Below are 19,857 nucleotides of genomic sequence, written 5' to 3' on the forward strand. Positions count from 1 at the left end.
TAAATACTCCGAAGTTTTAAAACTGCCAGTAAAATGAGTGAGGATGAAACCACTGATGTGGTTTGTTAATTTAAAGGCTTTTATAACTACAAGGTACAGTCTCTTTTGAAATGGCAAAAAATAAACTTAAGTACTAATTCAAACCCTATATTCTTATCAATTTCAGCTCAAAGTACATAGTCTCATTGGAAAGTAAATCACTTTGAGAGCTTTCTAAAAGCATTACATATAATTCTTCTTAACTTTCCTAGGTTTGGATTTCTACCTAATGCCATTTTATTTTGAAAGGCAAATGTGATGAGACACATCTTTGGGAAAATGGCTTCATGAAATCCTGTGTAACTATCTGGTTTTACAGAAGAGATGTTGCTAAGTAACCCTTGCAAGTCACTTGACTCTTATAATTCATATCCTCCTCTTGTTAAAATGAAGGAAATATTATCTACCATAAAACTGCTAAAACAAACAGCATTTTTAAAAAAATTTGTTGGTTGTAGGGCTTGAACTCAGGGCCTAGGTGCTGTCCCTGAGCTTTTATGCTCAAAGCTAGCGCTCTACCATTTTGAGCCAGTTCCAGTTTTCAGGTGGTTAATTGGAGATAAGAGTCTCACAGACTTTCCTGCCTGGGCTGACTTTGAACCATGATACTCAGGTCTCAGCCTCCTAAGTAGTTAGGATGACAGGTGTGAGCCACCAGAGTCTGGCTACTTTAAAATAAAGTGCCGGGTGCAGTGTCTGTCTTGTAAAAGGAGCTCAGTAGGGGCTGGGGATATGGCCTAGTGGCAAGAGTGCTTGCCTCGTATACATGAGGCCCTGGGTTCGATTCCCCAGTACCACATGTGCAGAAAATGGCCAGAAGTGGCGCGGTGGCTCAAGTGGCAGAGTGCTAGCCTTGAGCAAGAAGAAGCCAGGGACAGTGCTCAGGCCCTGAGTCCAAGGCCCAGGACTGGCCAAAAAAAAAAAAAAAAAAAAAGGAGCTGAGTAAGTTATGATTCTCAGATCCCAGGCTCTTCACTCCTGCCCCATGCATGTGATCATTGAGATCCAGGTAGGGAAAGCTCCTAGGTCTTGTATAGTTTCCCAACAAATCAGCTCCATCGCCACATCCCTTCCCCACTCACTCAAAAAAAAAAAAAAGGCACTGTTTGATTGCAATTGATGCATTTGTAAGCTAAATTCCTAGGACCTTTGCTTATTCGTGTTTAAAGTAAATTACTCCCGGGGCTGGGAATGTGGGTTAGTGGTAGAGTGCTTGCCTAGCATGCATGAAGCCCTGGGTTCGATTCCTCAGCACCATATAAACAGAAAAAGCCGGAAGTGGCGCTGTGGCTCAAGAGGTAGAGTGCTAACCTTGAGCAAAAAGAAGCCAGGGACAGTGCTCAGGCCCTGAGTCCAAGGCCTGGAACTGGCAAAAAAATAAATAAAATAAATTACTCCCGATTTTAGTGCTTTGTCATCAGTAACTAATAAATGAGGGTACACTAACATCTAAAAGACAGCTTTCAATTACTTGAGAACCTATTTTCACAGAACAAGGCCTGTCATAACTTCTCTGGGAGCCAGCAGCCCTAGCAGCCCCCTTCACTAAGTGAGACCTGGGGAACTGCCTCCTTTCTTTAGACTCTAAAGCAACTGGGTACTAAGGGCCACATTATCTTACTCCCTTAGCCCCTACCCTCTGACTGGAACAGTGCCTTGCTTTTGGTTGACAGTTAATAAATGTTTCATGAATAAATGCCTCTGAATCTGCCCCCTCCTGCACTGGGACTGACAAATGCTCATTATGAGCCAAAATCAGGTCAGATGACCTGGCTTCCAGCAATAATGCGCACAGAAGGGAAATGATTAAATAATGCATGTCTATCCACTTGACACGACATTCTGCAGCCACTGGAAATGATGCTCTCGAAGACTCAAAGGCCACATGGAGGTGCATCTAACATTAATTGAATAAACAGTCCATAAAGAGAGTTTTCTGGTCCAGCCATTCTGCACATGGGCCCAGACAGAAGGGGAAGACCAAACAGAAAATGTTGCCATGAGATCAACACGACTGTGCATGAGGCATTTCCGAATTCTCTTCTATGTTGGTTTTGCCATTCGAAATGGGATGTTCGGGGAGAAGCCCCCTTCTCCACCCTGCCCAAGTGAAAATTAGTGTAGGTCTTCTCCATAGGCACATGACCAAATTCAGTGCGGCCAACTCAGAGTGAAGGCTGAAGAACCAGACCAAGGGGGGATGGGCGAGCCAGAGGTCATCCACGAATGAAATATGGACTTGACCCAAAATAGCTGTCATGCTCAGCTTCGGCATCTGAATTAATCCTCCTCTTAGTTTATTGACATCTATGAAATTGATTCTCACCACAGAATTACAACCCATGGTCCTGGCATTGCAGTCAATGAGAGGCGTGACTGGAGAGGCAGGAAGAACATCTGCACCAAATATTTGAGAGGGGCACCATGCGGGCTTGGCTGAGTCTTGTGTATTCTTTGGGAAATGTTCTTATGCTTTCCTGGAAAGAAAGAGAAGTTAGGACTAGAGTGGGGTGGGTTTCTTAGTTCATTTTCTGTTGCTATAACAAAACACCATAGACTGAGTAGTTTATTTAGAGTACAGGCTTATTGGGCTCTTGGCTTTGAATGCTGCGAAGTTCAAGATGAGATGGTCACATTTTCAGTGAGACCCTTCTTGCTAGTGAAGACCGCCTGCAGAGTCCCAAGGCAGGTCAAAGCATCGCAAGGTCAGACAGACTTCTTCTAAAGCCACAGTACGATTGGATTTGGAATCCATCCTTTTTTTTTTTTTGGGGGGGGAAGGGGCTGGTTGTGGGGCTTGAATGCAGGGCCTGGACACTATCCCTGAGCTTTTCAGCTCAAAGCTAGGGTTCTATTACTTTGAGTCAAAGCACCACTTTTTCTGGTGGTTAGTTGGAGATAAGAGTCTCATGGATTTTTATGTTTGGGCTGGCTTTGAATCATGATCCTCAGAGCTCAGCATCCTGGGTAGCTAGAATTACAGACATAAACCATGGACACCTGGCAAGGAACTCATCATTATGGCCTCGCTTTTTATTTATTTATTTTTTACCAGTCCAGGGGGCTTGAACTCAGGGCCTGGGCTGGGCTGAACTGTCCCTAAGCTTCTTTTTGCTCAAGGCTAGCACTCTACTGCTTGAGCCACAGCGCCTCTTCTGGCTTTTTCTGTTTATGTGGTACTGAGGAATCGAACCCAGGGCTTCATGCATGCTAGGCAAGCACTCTATCACTAAGCCATGTTCCCAGACCATTCTACTTTTTTTAGACCAAAGCCCCATGGGTGCCTGTGGGTGCTTTCTCTTCTGCACTCATGCTGGAAGCCTGTTCCTACTATAAGTTTCCTTCCTCACTGCCCACCTGACTTCATTCCTCTCTCCTAAGTTAGGACCTTTGGCTTGGTCTTAGGAACAGTTTCCTCTCTTGATCCTCAGGTCCTTCACATTTGGAGAAGAACAGGGAAGGCACAGCCCAAAGGCCTCATAGAGATCCAAGGGCTACAAGGAAAACTAGGATACAATTAGTGTCAGCCCTGGGCCACACAGCCCCACCCTGTTCCCAGCTAGGTCATACCACAGGCCTAGGAGTAAGACCTGAAGTGCTCATTGCTTGTGCTCAAACTCTTAATGACAATCTCCTGGAATCAATGCAGGAAACCTGAGGCCCATTGTCTACCCCTGATCTACTCAGATCCTTCTAGGAAAATTCAACCTAGCACCAAGGTTTCCAGAGAAGTTAACCACCTAGTTACTAAAGCATGAAATGCTAAGCAGGCCTCTCTCTGAGCAGCCTTGATTACACTGAGCTTCTCAGGGTCTAGCAGGAGGCTTGCTAGTGCAACTGAGTCCAGCACAAAGGCCAACAGGCTTGGGCTTTGTTCACAGTGGAGCCCAACTGCCAGCAATCTAGCTGTGGGCTTTCCATGTCCCTTACCTCGGGTTACCTGGTAGACCAGGACCAACTAGATCCTTAATACTGCAGTGACCTACACCCTCGTCCTGGCCCTCCTGCGACTGCTTCCCCCAAACCTGTAGGGGAGAAGTAGGGGCAGATTCGGTTTTCAAGGCAGAGGTGAAGTTGGCTGTCAGAGGCAGCGCTCTTCTATTAGAAGTATTGCCTCCACATACCCATCAAGCATTTGTCCTAGTCTTTCTGATCATGCACACTTTATTGCCCTCTGCCTCCTAATGCCTTTTTTTTCCATGGGCAAATTGTCTTGAGCGATGCTCACAGAAGCAAAAGGGCCTTCGTGCTGGAAAATCTTGGGGCCATTAGCCGCTGTAAGTGGAGTCAAGTGAGTTTGTCTCCACGGTGATGTTTGTTTTCCTGCTCCCTGGATGAGACATGGGCTGCTCAGATTCACCAAAGCAAACAAAGAAATGAGATGTGGGTGACGGTGGACACAAGCTCACAGGAAGTTCAGGGGATCCTGGCAGACGACTGGAACGTTGCTTCCTTTGGGGCAGGCCTATTAGCTTGAGCGTGCCCCTCATCTTTGTATGTATGGGCCTTGATCCTAGGGAACAAGGGACTGCATCCTCAGGTGAACTCATCATGTTCTTGCCCCCGCTTTCTAAGCACCCCCTTCTCTCAGTCCTGCCCACTCTCTCCCTCCTTCCTTTCTCTGACTTAATGTCTCAGCTCCCACATTTGGAGGTGACTGCTCACAATGCACCAGCACTCCCTCTTCATTTTCAATTCCCCATCCCACTCCTGTGACCCAAGGGAAAGGTATTGCACTATCCCCACCCCAGAATCGTCCTGTTGATTTCTGCCCATAGCAGCAGGCTCCTGTGGTCCAGGATGGTAATCAGTAACAACATACAGCTATTCAGAATTAAATTAAATCCAATTAAAATTTCCATTTTTCATTCACACTAGCCACATGTAAAGGACCAAATGGCCATGTGCAGCTGGTGTCTACCGTACTGGACAGATGCAAACAGAATATTTCCATCATTATAGAAAGTTGTACTGGACCGTGCAACCCAACACCTCAAGATATTTTAAGGTCCAGATTCTTTCACTAAATGCATTCTCTATTCCTCCCAGCTCTGTTCTGCCACCTACAAGTTTGCTAACACAAGAGAAGTAGGAAGATCATCTTCTCTGAAATCAGACAGACCTGGGTTGAAATTTGTGCTTTGAAATTTGCTTGCTGAGTAAACCTCAGATGCTTCAGCCTCAACTGTAAAGTAGGAACCATCTTCTAAACCAAGTGGATTCAGAGGATGAAATAGGGAAATGTAAAGTATTTGGCAGAAAGAAAGAGCCCATCACCATAGTTATGACTATCCTTGTTATTGACAAGCTGTCAAAGAGCCCAGGGCTGAGGCTGTCTGTATGAGAGGCTTAGCTTGGAAAAATGAATGCAGGGATGGAAAGAGTAAAGAGGAATGCAGAGTTGTCCCTTGGTCTCTTGGGGATATTTCTATTTTGGGGTGCCATTTCCTTACTGTATTGATTTTAAATCAATTGTTAAGAGCTTTTCATTGTTTCACAGCCTTTTGAAACATGTCTCTCTTTCTCACATATTCAGTAGTAACCACTGGCAACTTCCAGCCATGAATCACTTGTACAGAAACCAAGCAGTAGGTCTGCTAGGTCTCCTTGCTCGACCCTTTGGGGGTCAACTGCAGCCTGCCTGGGGAGACCCATGTGATTCTTGCCATAGTCGAGAACTGATTGTCAGTGTGACCTGGGTCGGCTTTTTGCTTCTTGTTCTTCATGTCAAGTCCCCACAATAACATAATAAATGGGTTGTTAGAGATCAAATGAGGTTATCAAATCAATACTCACTCCCCTAGGGGATGCCCTGTGTCTGACATCCTTAGTAAACCTTAGAAGATGCTGGAAAATGTGTTCATGACATGTCCGATCTTTACATGAACTAAGGTATGCATTTTATAAAAGTATCTAGATTATTACTACAATAGATAAGATGGATGGGGGGGCCCTCAGGCTAGGAGTGTAGAGGCTTGCCCAGCAGGCATGAGATCCTGAGTAGAACCAGTACTGCAAATAATAATAAAATAGAGCCTCTGTTTTAGTTCACCTTTGTTGTCTGAAGTTCTATTTTCCTGGAGGAAGATATGATCCTCAGTCAGCACCAGAAGATCCCAGCTCCTTTTGGGTCAGACCTACTTACTCAGTATCTCAAGCTCCTTTCACGTGACAGGCTCTGTGATGGGGGCGGGGGTACACCATCAATCGACCTCAGAACATACATGCAATGGACTTCTCTAGAACAGGGCACTAGAGAGAAGGGCTGGCAAATCAATGTACTGTCCCTTTCCATTTCTTTCAGAGAATGTTTGGTATTTCCCTGCCCCTACCCACCGGCAGCCTGCCCCAGCTTAGGCCAAACATCCTGTTGAGTATCCAGTCTACAGATCCATACACTCTCATCTACTTCTAGCACTAACAGCCATCTCAAGAGCTGAGGGCTAGGTTTGATGCTTTCTATGAGGTCTCCACCTTCTTATCCTGGCTAGTGGGGTCAGCAGAGGCACTGTGCTCTTCAGGGGACTGTTTGTCTTCATGGTATCCAATGGACTGTGCTTGCTGTTGCACCCCCATTGCAACAGCCAAGGACCTTCTTCACTTGATGAAGAAGCTGGGCTGCCTCCCTCCCTGTGCTAAAACCAGTCAAGGGTGCTTCACATGTAATCCAGGAACCGTAAGACTGGAGGAGATCCACTTGGAGTGGAAGGCTCTTGCTACCCCACCCCACCCCCGGCAGTCTGCTTTTTTTGAATGGAAGAGACCCCCTCACCATCCCAACCTCAGCTGCAGTACACCTCCAGAGATATCCAGAAAGTTCACTCTTCGTTTCTCATGTGCTGAGAATTGATAACCAAAAGTCTCAAGTCAGAGGGGCTGTTTCTAACCCTTCTAAGCCTGGAGAGATCTAAGGACTCAAAGCCCCAAGGCAACATCTTTGGGATCACTGTGCCCTATCAAGTACATACAGGGTGGAAGGACCTGGCAGTGTACCTGGCTGAAAAGAAGAGCTAGGAAAGACTGCTGTTCTAAAAGTCTAGACAGGACTGAGAGAACTGTAGCTAACCCACCAAGCTTTCATACAGTGCTGACCCAGGATCTCCTCCCTCCCCCAGCCAGAATCCTGCAGGACTCAGCTTGCTGCAGTTTCCTCTACGGAAGCAGAAAGGGCTAGAGAGAGAACAGCAACCTCCAGAAAACACAGAACCAGCTCCCCTGGCTCTGGGCAAGGCAGGCCTGAACTTGGCAGGAGGCTATCCCAGATCAACCCCTTGGTCATTTGGGCCTGTCCACCCTCAGTGTGGGCTGACATGGCCTCCTGTGGCTTCAAGGCCGTTCCTTTCCCCAGCACTGTTCTGCTTCCCTCCACTCAGCAGCATCCCTCAGCCCCCAGGGAGGCCAGAGCCGCCATGTTGGCCTCCAAACTGACTTCACCTGGGCCAATCTTTCCTCTATCAGATTACCCTGCTAGAAAATACCTGCCAGTGGGTAAGCAAGAGGTGCCTTGTCTAAACCTAAAACAGAGGTCTTGGGTACAAAGATAAGACCCTTGGAAAGAAAGATCCAATTTGGTTTGCTGGTAACTCCCTATAGATTGCTAGAGCCAGGTTACAGGATAGCAAGGAAGGGATCTTTGAAATCTCTTCTGCGTCACAGAAGAGGCAAGAAGGCAGCCAGAAAACCTGTACTCACTAGCTTGAACCGATCACCTGTTTCCTCACCTGTACAGAGTGATTGATACCAGATATTCATAGGTTGTTGTTGTGAAGATAAAGGGAGCTCATAACTTTGAAAAGGCATCCTCACGGGTCTGTGTGAATATTTGAGTCTAACGAAAATCCTGTAAACCACAGTGGGGCCATATGATGGGAAGGAACTAGGTCCTTTGCAAGGAGATTCAGACTTTTTAAGCTGAAAGGGATCTCTTAACCCCCTCTTTCTAATGAAGGAACTGGTGCTTCCCAGCCAGAACTCTGGTAGCCTCCCTCCCTGAGTCTTCCTCTCTGTGGCTGGTTCACCTTTAGGAGGCAGAAGCTGGCCCACTATACCCTTGAGGTAAAAATATAGAGACTGTAAAGGAAACAATTTGCCATCATCTAAGGGGTAGAGCCAAGGGGAAAATTTCCTTCCTTTCTCCCTCAAATCCTCAGCACCATCAAGGTACAAGAAGATGCTGAATAGGTGGTAGATTTCCTCTACATTAGTTCTCCTCTGACCAGGGCCCTCAAGCAGTTGGGCCTTACTTGCCAACGACAGTGAATGCTATTTCCCCCACACCTTGGCCTTTCCTTATCTTCTGCCTCTCACACATTATTCCAGCTCTTTTTCAGGAAGTCTATTCCTCTGATCTGACTTTAGCACCTTGGTTTGTGGCTCCTACCACCTACTATGTGCATGCGTGCCAGTCCTGCGGTTTGAACTCAGGGAGTGGGCTATGTCCCTGACCTTTTTGCTCAAAGCTATTGCTCTGCCACTTCAACCCCTGCTCCACCTCCTCCTTCCACCTTCTACAAAGCACGCAGACTCGCTTCCTGCATCCCATCATCACCCCCCCATCTGGCATTCTTGCTTCCTCTTATAAAGGCTGTTATGATTACATTGGGCCCACCTGGACAATCCACCTCAAGATCCTTAATTACACTTGCAAAGTTCCTTTTGCCATCATCATAGATTCTGGAAATTAGTGTCAACCTCTTTTAGGGGCCAATATTTAGCCTGCCATAGGCCTAGAGGTCTAGAGGCAGGCTCCTGAACCCCCAAGTTGTGGTTTCCTCAACCAAGAGTAGAAAAAAACAAATGTCGAGCTGGGGATATGGCCTAGTGGCAAGAGAGCTTGCCTCATGTACATGAGGCCCTGGGTTCGATTCCCCAGCACCACATATACAGAAAACAGCCAGAAGTGGCGCTGTGGCTCAAGTGGCAGAGTGCTAGCCTTGAGCAAAAAGGAAGCCAGGGACAGTGCTCAGGCCCTGAGTCCAAGGCCCAGGACTGGCCAAAAAAAACCAACAAACAAACAAATGTCTACCTTCCAACTCAATGTGAATCAATTGAATGGTGCCCTAGAATGTCAATGGCCAGGAATGGAGGCCAGGTGATGAGTTCTGGCTTCATTCCTTGGCTAAGACAAAAAGGAGGTACCTGGGAGATGGTGGAAGTGAGGGACTGGGTTTTGGACTTTGGTTGTTTTACCGGCCATGCCTTCTTCAGGGCAGTGGGGAGAGCTGATTTGTACACTAACCTTGCCATGTTGGTCATAGTGCTTGACAGAGAGCAAAAATGTCCCCCGGAATGAGTGTGTCTAGTGGTCACCCCTAGCTAGCCCAGGGGGACCTCCAGCTGGGCCTCCGATAGAGCCCAGGCATGGAGCTGTTCTGTGGCCTCCACCCACATGAGAAATGGCCTCTGTGCGCTGGTTACTGTAAGTCTGGAAGGACAAGAGGGAAGTCTTTGCTCTGCAAATAATTCTGGCCAAACTCCAGGGATGGGAATTGCCCACTGGTCTTGGCTGGGCTAAAGGCCATGGCTTGCTGAGGGAATGATTTGGTCTCTTTCTGTATCAGCTAAAGACACATAAAGGGGGCCTAGGGCCCCCAACTAGCTGAGTCACTGCCACGAAGCTTAATTAAGGCACTCAGAGGCCTTGACTGAGAGGCCTCACGTGAACATAGAATATCTTCATTAATCAGGGAGACAGCACCAAGTGGGGTGGCCTAGGGGGCAGCTGCCTCCATGCACAGAACAATGGATGGTTAAATTGCAGTTTGGAAGAGTTGTCCTGATCAGCTGGTTCAAAAGCAGCTTAGCTGGAGGATGCAGGCCCCAGTAGGAGCCACTTAACTCACCTGGCCCTTATCAGCCATGCATTAAGTAGAGGCGATAAAACTCCCTCCCTGCTGGGCAAGAACTGTCAGGTAATGGTGAAACATCCCTTTTAAACCCTCCCAAGTGGAGGGGCACCAAGGCTCCGTGTCTCTGGACCTCTCGGAGCCCCAGTTTCCTGCTCTGCTCTCTGATTAAAAAAAAAAAAATCATATTTCCATGTAGGATTGTGAAACTTGAATGACATATATATATGAAAAAGCCATGGCACCTATAATATAATGAGATCAATAAGAGAAACAGTTGGCAATGATTCAATAGCAAGAACAGTAACATATGGGCTGGAAATGTGGCTTAGTGGTAGAGTACTTGCCTAGCATGTAGAAGGCCCTGGGTTTGCTTCCACGGGACCACATAAATAACATAAATTCTTTTAAAAATAGTGATAGTTTAAAGAGAATGCCTCTGGGGGGGAAAATAAACAGTAACATAGAGAAGGCACCAGTGGTAAGAATAACAATAATAGCAGCAGTGGATAAGGACTTGGTGCGCTAGGCACTCTTCTAAACTCATTCCAATAATTAGCTACCCTGCCCTTCATTGTTTGGGTGGAGTGGCCTCCAAGTTCCCAAAGTCATAAGAGGGGACAGGAAGATGTCCCTAAAGCCTCCTCTCTTCCAACTCGCTTTGCTGCCTTTGTCATTAGTGTCATTATACTCATTTTAGGAATGAAGCAGGCTTTGTCATGATCGACATTATCCATCATCATTTCATGGGGTAAACAGAGGCTGGACCTGGGGCCAGCTCTGCTTCAGGAAGGCGACCTCAGCTCATCTTTAACCTTCTGTCTTAAGAAAAGGCAGGGAGGGTATTGTTAAGACAGAGGTGCAGTGTGTGTGGTTTTTTGATCATCAAAACTCTGGAGATACAAGGAAATGTGTAACTAACAGGTTTTTAGAAAGAAAGAAAAAGAAACATCAGCAGATGCTGAAAGAGATTTAAAATGGAGCTCTGCCCTGCCCGTTCCCTCAGGAGGCTATGCATGGAGGGGGGCATTGGCCCTATATCTGGGAGACAAGTTGCTGTCTGTGGGTGATGGAACTGGAGATCTCTAGGCTTAGTGCACAGGATCATTCCCCCTAAAAAGGTTTCTGAGGCCAACCCCAAAGTCCGCAGTTTAGTTAGTATGCTTAGTCTGCATTCTAGAACTTCTGCTAGTCCCCACATGTGGGACTGTGGCTCAAGAGCGTAACACTGAGCCTCTCTTTATGTCATTGGTGGCTGAAGCAGCTCTGGACAACTTCCTCTAAGAGAAGTGCTGGTGGCTCTAGCCTGTAATCCTAGCTGGTCAGGCGACTTAGATCTGAAGATCTGAGTCAAAGCCAGTTCAGGCAGGAAAGTCTCTGAGACTCTTTATCTCCTCCAATTAGCCACCAGAACAGCCTGAAGTGGAGCTTTGGTTCAAGTGATGAGTGCCAGCCTTGCATAAGAAAGCTAAGACCCTGAGTTCAAGCCCCAGTACTAGCACTAAAATATATACATATATACACACACATATACATATATGTGTATATATACATATATGTACACACACACACACACACACACACACACACACACACACACGACTTACCTAACTAGGCTCAAAGGGGTCAGGAAAGCTGGGCACTAAGTTTTTAGCAGGACTGAATGTCCCAGACAGATACATGCTCTGTTCCCTAGCCATGTGTCACTGCTCCTCTTATCCCTCTTGAGACCACTCCCCAAAACAGATCATGTTGAGGACCTCACTGGGCCCAGCTTTCCCCTCATGTCATGTCCCTCCCCCACTCCATCGTGCTCCTCCATCCTCAGCATCCTGTCCTCACACCATCCCTTTCTCTACCCAAGGAAGATGCATCCACAGGCATGCTCCAGACCCAGCATAGCCATGCTTTCCTGCTCTGGACTCCGCATCCCTCAAAAGATAAGGAAAGAACTGGGGATAGTGACCTAAGCCTGTAATCCTAGCCCTTGGGAGGCTGAGACAGGAGGATCACAAGATCGAGGCCAGCATGGATTAAACAAAGTGACCCTAACTCACAAGAAACAAGCACAAAAGCAAAGTGTGGCATACATTCAAAATGCCACATACGGGGCTGGGAATGTGGCTTGGCGGTAGAGTGCTTGCCTTTCATACATGAAGCCCTGGGTTCGATTCCTCAGCACCGCATATACAGAAAAAGCTGGAAGTGGTGCTGGGGCTCAAAAGATAGAGTGCTAGCCTTGAGCAAAAAGAAGCCAGGGACAGTGCTCAGGCCCTGAATCCAAGCCCCAGGACTGGCAAAAAAAACAAAATGCCACATACAAACACAAAAGGAAATCCACTTTAGACCCAATGTTTCAACAAGTTCAAAATTAGGGTTTAATCCTATTTAGCAAGTGTGAGGGGAAAGAACCAGAGGAAGACTCTGATGTTTGTAATGAACAAAAGAAAGACCTCCCCAAACCTCCTCGGCTTTGAACTTGGCTTCCCTGTGCCCCTGGGGTTCTGACCTGGTTTGCAGGTAATATGTGGCACTTGGGCTGCTGGTGTTGACTACAAATTGCATGACTCCTGAGCTGCCCAGAGGAGCTTGAGATGCAGAGATGGATTGAGTCTGCCTTCCCCACTTGCCTTTTGGGGAACATGTCTTGATCAGGAAAGTGAGTCTCTCACCCTAAGGAAAGATCTCAGCTTTAAAAATTTAGTGCAATTCTTTTTATATCAGAGGGTTATATTTAAAGTATTCAAAGGCCTAGATTTGCATCGTCTTATTTAAATTACTCATCACCCATCTCTCATCCACAACCCTTTTCTCATTCTATGAAGTTTCCGTTTACATAAAGTGTTTAGGATTTGCCAGGTACAGTTGACACATACCTATGATGCCAGCACTCAGGAGGCTAAGGCAGGAATAGTGGGCATTTGGGGCCAGCCTAGGCTGCATAAACAATTATAGACCAGCCAGCACTACCTAGCAAGATGCTGTCTCAAATGAAACCAGTTTTGGTTTCGTCCAGACATGTAGGTGATCATTTCTCTCATTGGACAGGGTTACCACTATGTTACCCAGTCCAGACCTGACTGGGACTACACGCCTGTACCACCACTTCCAACTCTCTCATTTTGATCAAAGTTCACTGGGCATTCTCAATGGCCTTTCTTCTGCTATACACCTTCATCTTGGAGCTGCAAAGGCCTAGCCAACATCTTTCAGTCACCAGAAAGTGAATCCAAGCAGGCTAGAAATGCATCTTAGCTGACAGCAAGCCAGCACACAACAGGAAGACAGTTTCTTAAGAACAAAACAGCCAGGAGCTGGTAGCTCACACCTGTAATCCTAGCTACTCAGGAGACTGTGATCTGAAGATGGTGGTTCAAAGCCAGGCCAGGCAGGAAAGTGTGTGAGACTCTTACCTCCAATTAACCACCAGGAAACCGGAAGTAGGGCTGTGGCTGTAAGTGGCAGAGTGCTAGCCTTAGAGCAAAAGAGCTCAGGGACAGTGCCCAGGCCTTGAGTTCAAGCCCCATAACTGACAAAAAGAAAACATGATTTTTATAAACAATTGTCATGAATGTCTGCCATTTTCTGAACATGTATTTATCTTCAAAATAATCCTATGATGCATGCATACATTGGGCTGAATACTACGGTTTAGAGATGTACCATCTTGGCAAATGTTGCTAGCCATTAACTAGTTAACCGCTCTGTCTGATACCACACTTCCGTGGCTGTGTGTACGTATTTATTCATTTTTACCTTGGTGCCACCTGGCACCATAGGGAGCTGGGAGATGCAGGAAAACTGTACAACAGCTAGTCAGGAAGTTACGCTAAGACATGATGGTAGATGCCAAGATCTTCCCCAATTGTTGGTGCTTCTGACCTAAATACAAACCAAAACCAAAACAGACCCAAGGAATTTAGAAGGGCAACTTTCCCTCGGTTCATGTTCAAAAACAAATACTTCCAAAATGTCCTCCTAGGGAGCCTGAGTATCATGCAAGATGTAGCAATGGAACTGCTGAGGGGGGTCTGGGAACATCTCAGCAGCCCTCATCCAGCTTGGACAGGTGGCTCCAGAGGGATCCAGGAGCTGTCCATTAGTCCAGCTTTCTCATAGAGCCATGGCAGGGACCTAGACTAGGCTTCTCAAGTCTGTGCACATCTGTTTGGAAGTGCAAGGAAGCCAGGAAGAAAGGACTGGAAAGTGGGGGAAATGGACCCAGACTGTGTTTGCTGCAGTTCTCCATGGAACTCGGGCTGGCATGGACCTTCCGAGTGATTCCTGGGTGGGGGGGGGGGGGCTGGTCCTGCTACTCCTCACTCCACCCCACCTCCATCCACCAGTCACTGATCACCGACCGGCCTCTGGGAGGGAGCTTGAAGGAGGGCCACAGCTGTCAGGAATTCCCCCACAAGCCTTTGGGATAGCATTTGTGATCCAGTACCCAGCATCAGCAGGCAATCTTCCAGCCATAAGCTCACCTGTGACCCAGACATCCTCTCATGCCAAGCTTCCCCTATGAATTTGGCCAAGGCAAGCCCAAGGACTAGCCAGGTTACCCCTGGAAGAAAGGACATATTCCTGTGCTGAAGCCTCAAGGCTGCTCCTTTTAGAATGGACAACAGTAATTTCAACCGGAAAACTGTCAAAACACCAACCTGAGGCACACCTACCTACACACACACACAACTTCAGAAACAAAAGCTTCATAAAGCACCTGGCTTTGGCAGTGGTAATACTTCCTGGTGAGCAGGCCAAAACAAACTGTTTGCTAAGCATACAGGGACAAGGCAGAATTAAGGGCCAAGTTGGGTGATGCTATTAGCAGGAAAGCTGTCAAGGTTTAAAGAAGACAATAACAGCCTTCGACTTGAACTTCATGAAGTCTGCCATTGATGGGTTAGAGGAGAGGGTCAGGAGGGATCAAGGCAACACCAGCTGGGCAGGTACAATGACCAGTGGTCAGTGGTAGGGAGAGTGGGGGCCAAGGGCAGCTCAGAGTCCGTGGTCCAGTGGAAGGGAGATGGGAAGTCAGTGTCTAAAGACCAGGAGTTCCGGGACTGAAGCACAGAGCAAAGGAAAGGGACTTGTTCTGTGTCGTTCCCTATCGTAGCTTTCATTCACTCTCAGCTTTCCCTAGCCTAGGGCCCAGCAGGAAGTGGCTGGCGCACGCCTGATCTCCAGGCACAAGGACCATAGCAACTTGTAACTTTCTTAATGGAGGTCTGGTGTCATGTTCCACAGAAGGCAGAATCCTCAGCTTCATTCTGATTCCATTTGGTTCTGCCTGGCCTCGCCTAGCTGCCCTTGTAGCATAGATGTTGTCAGTTTGAATCTGCTGCGATGAACTCTTTAAATAGCTCCTCTAATGGATAATCAATCATCTCAGAGCTTTAATACTGAATCAGGCTGCAGGACATATTTGGGGGCAAAGCTGTTTGTATCAGAGCCAAAAACTGACCTTTCTCTTTTCCTTTGCAAAGCAGAACATGTCACATTAAATACCTAATGGCTTGAGACAGGTCTCTTGTGACCTTAAAAAAAAAAAAAAAAAGAAAAAGAAAAGAAAAAAAATGTTCAAGAGGTAGACTCTACAAGACTACAAATTACATGTAATTGGCACATCTTTTTACATTAGGCTCTTCATTTGAAATGTTTAAGGGATAGTAAAATAGAATCTCATGTTAGTAATTTTTTTTCTAGTTCTGGGACTTGAACTCAGGGCCTAGGCACTTTCCCTGAGCTTCTTTTGCTCAAGGCTAGCACTCTACCACTTGAGGCACAGTGCCACTCCTAGTTTTTTTCTGTTTATGTGGTACTGAGGAATCAAACCCAGGGCTTCCTGCATGCTAGGCAAGCACTCTACCGCTAAGCCACATTCCTAGCCTCCCTCATGTTAATAATTAAAAGAAGCATCTCATATATACATATATGTACCATATCATATATAATATGAGATCTAGGGGCTGGGAATATGGCCTAGTGGCAAGAGTGCTTGCCTCGAATACATGAGGCCCTGGGTTCGATTCCTCAGCACCACATATACAGAAAATGGCCAGAAGTGGTGCTGTGGCTCAAGTGGCAGAGTGCTAGCCTTGAGCAAAAAAGAAGCCAGGGACAGTGCTCAGGCCCTGAGTTCACGGCCCAGGACTGGCCAAAAAACAAAAAACAAAAAAAATGAGATCTACATGCACATATATGTACATATACATATATGTGTATAATTCACATACACAGTTTGAACTCAAAGCTTTAGCACTTATCAGGCAACAGGCACTCTACTGTTGAGCCAGGCCCTCAGCCTGCATCTATTGTGTGTGTGTGTGTGTATGCATGTATGCTTACACACACGTGCATGTGCACACCAGTACTGGGGCTTAAACTCATGACCTCTTGCTCTTGAACTCACAGTTGGTGCTCTACCAGCTCTACTTGAGCTACATCTCCATTTCTGGCTTCTTTTTTTTTTCTTTTTTTCTTTTTTCTTTTTTCTGGTTAACTGAAGATCTCACAGATTTGTCTGCTTGGGCTGGCTTTCAACCTCGATTCTTAGATCTCAAGTCTCCTGAGTAGCTAGGATTATAGGCATGAGCCACTAGTACCTGATTCTGCTCCATTTTTGAACCTCAAGTTTAGGCTAACATAAATGCAGTATTCATAGTTACCGTTTTCAGGTTCCCTATGTTGACAAGAACTGGACAAGGAGAAAATTTACACCATAGGACAAAATGTTCACAGAGATTCTGGAAACCCCCAGGGAATCCCACTTGAACCTTCTGTCCAGGAAACAAGCCATCTGCAGAGCTGCAGAGCTGGCTCAATGGGCAGCTGGAGTTTCACAGCTGGAGCCTCTCGATGCTGATCATGCAGGGCGCCTTTCCTTCCCCACACCCCTCCCTTGCCTTCTCGCCCCTCCACTTCCTGTCCCTTTCAAGTGAATGCAGTAAGTAGCCATTCTCTAGGGCCTCCCTGCTGCCGCCCAACCCCTGCTGATATGGGTTTCAAGGCTCCTACCTCATGCTGTCTGCCAACTGCTTGGGCTTCTCCATGGGAGATCATTTCTTCAAACTCCAGGAGTTTCTTCCTGGTCCTCCTCGAGTCTCACTCTGCACTCTTTTATGGGATTTCTCAAGCCACCTCTGACCTTTTCCTGCTCAGTCTCAGTAGCATTTCTTCTGTTTCTGCCTGAATGCAAACTGGGAAACAAAGGCCAGCTCCCACCTGTGAGGCTTGGAACACACACACACACACACACACACACACACACACACACACACACACACACACACACACACACACACACACACACACACACACACACACACACACACACACACACACACACACACACACACACACACACACACACACACACACACACACACACACACACACACACACACACACACACACACACACACACACACACACACACACACACACACACACACACACACACACTTTCTAACTTTCTATCTGGAAAACCAGGCTGCCATACCTACATCAAGTCTGTCTGTACCTCCTAAACCCACCTTCTGTCAATCACTGGATGGCTGATAGGGGAAAGACCAGGTGGGCTCTCCCCACAGGTGGGGTGACAACGCAACTGAGCAAGAGGACTTGATAAGGGAGAAAGGACACTGCTGTTGCTTATCTTCCCGAAGACACTCTTCAAGATTTCCTCCAAGTTCTTAAGTGTTTTCAAAATACTCTATCGTCCTCCCACCACATGCTTAGCTTCGCAAAAGCTGTTAAATTACCCAGTGCCCTTTAAAAATGTCCTTGTGATGGGATCTCACAGTTACTTGTTTATCCTCCCAGTGGCAAGGACTTCACAGGTCACCCAAGTCCATGCGTGCCAGCAGCCAATCAGAATCCGGGAATGGAGTCAGGTGACCAGGTGGGGAAAGAGGCCGGCTAGGGACTCGAGTGGCAAGGACTGTTGCCTGCCAGTGAGTGCCTTCCTCAGGTTCTGAATTGCCAGCAGGCCCATCCAGGCTTCATCTGCCACGTTCCAGGTAGAATGGTAGAAAAGGTTCAGCCAGTAAGTTCACACCCGGCCTTTCAGGAGAGCACTGAGACGATGAGAAGAGTGGGCCCATTTTGCAGATAAGGGAACTGAGATTTAGGAGGGGAGGGTACTTGCTTGAGGTTTTATACTGGGTGCATACCAGCAGGTAAGGATGGGGTCTGTAGAGCCCTCCACACTCTACCGACTGAAAGTCACTTGCTTTGTGTCCTTAAACCTAAAAACAGAAATTTAACACATAGGGAGAGAAAGAAAAGGAGGGGATTATCTATCATGAGCTATTTCCAAAGGAGGATTAAACCCTTTTCTGGATGCATCCTAATGCATGGCCATGTTCTGTGACTAGCCTGGAGTTCTCCGAGTCCACTTATCTTTTTATAGTTTGACCTTTACCCAGAAAAAAAAAACACCCTCAATGATTTTGAATAAACTGAAATGGATGTGTTTTTCTAAGTGATTAAAGAATGAAAAACAGAGCCTGTCACCATCCAAGTCCTCTGGGGAATACTTAGAGGATGGGCTCACTAAAGTCCCTTCCACAGCTGGGCGCCAGTGGCTCATGCCTGTAATCCTAACTACTCAGGAGGCTGAGGTCTGAGGATCATGGTTCAAAGCCAGCCCAAGTAGGAAAGTCTGTGAGACTCTTATCTCCAATTAAACACACACAACAAAACAAAACAAAAAAACCAAAAGTGGAGCTGTGGCTCAAGTGGTAGAATGAGCACAAAAGCTCAGGGACAGTGCCCAGGCCTTGAGTTCAAGCCCCAGAAGCAGCATATTAAATAAGTAAATAAACTCCCTTCCAGGTGCAGCAACCCCTTCCTTAAGATAGGGAGCTTGAAGCCATTTGCTTTTCTTCTACTGCAAGGACTTCCCAGCTCATACTTGTCATGAGGAGAAGGGAACTAAGTGCTGGATGCAGGGGCAGGAGCTAGACTTGGCCCTCACCCTCGGAGTGGCCAATGCCATGGAGACCAGGTCGGGAGTATCCTGTCCCATATAGAGACCCATTATCACCACCCTCGAGAACACTACCCACGTGTAGGCCATGTGGATCCAGGAAAGGTTCATTTACCTGTTGCCAAAGACCAAGCATTCCGATGGGCACAGTGGTGTACACTCAGATACTTAGAAGGCTGAGGGAGAAGGATCACTTGAACTCAGGAGTTTGGAGCCAGCCTGAGCTACATAGTAAGATGCTATCTCTAAATACACACAAACATACCTTCAAATGGAGGCATTCCTTACTCACACTCATGAGGGACTAGAGGCAAGCCAAGGGTGAAATGAAAAAAGCATTAGCAGTTTGAGCTGAGAGGTAAACGACTTTGGCTCTCTTCATCTACTTCCTTTTCTGTGGAATGGTGAAGGTATGGTTCCTTGTAGGACTGTTAGAAAGTTAATGAGGTTAAGATAATGTGTGCGGCTAGGTAGGACGGCCCACACCTATAATCCCAGAATTTGGCAGAAGGATTGTGACTTCCAGATCAGCTTGGACTACAAAGTGAGATCCTGTCTAAAAATTTAAAAACAAATAAAATAAAATAATGATCATGTATACAAATAAAATGATAAACAAAACAGATCATATGGGGCTGGGAATATGGCCTAGTGGCAAGAGTGCTTGCCTCCTACACATGAAGCTCTCGGTTCAATTCCCCAGCACCACATATATGGAAAACGGCCAGAAGGGGTGCTGTGGCTCAGGTGGTAGAGTGCTAGCCTTGAGCAAAAGGAAGCCAGGGACAGTGCTCAGGCCCTGAGTCCAAGGCCCAGGACTGGCCAAAAAAAAAAAAAAAAAATAGATCATGTGTTTATATGGCAGGTGTTCATGCTCATCAAATGTCTAATGTCTAAAACCATAATTTCTCTTTTGATACAAAGGTTTGATTGCAAGGCCTGCTTGCTCGTCTGGTGTTCTACCAATGCCACCACGCTTCC

Source organism: Perognathus longimembris, chromosome 10, assembly GCF_023159225.1.
Source record: "Perognathus longimembris pacificus isolate PPM17 chromosome 10, ASM2315922v1, whole genome shotgun sequence".
In the NCBI taxonomy this organism is placed as follows: domain Eukaryota; kingdom Metazoa; phylum Chordata; class Mammalia; order Rodentia; family Heteromyidae; genus Perognathus; species Perognathus longimembris.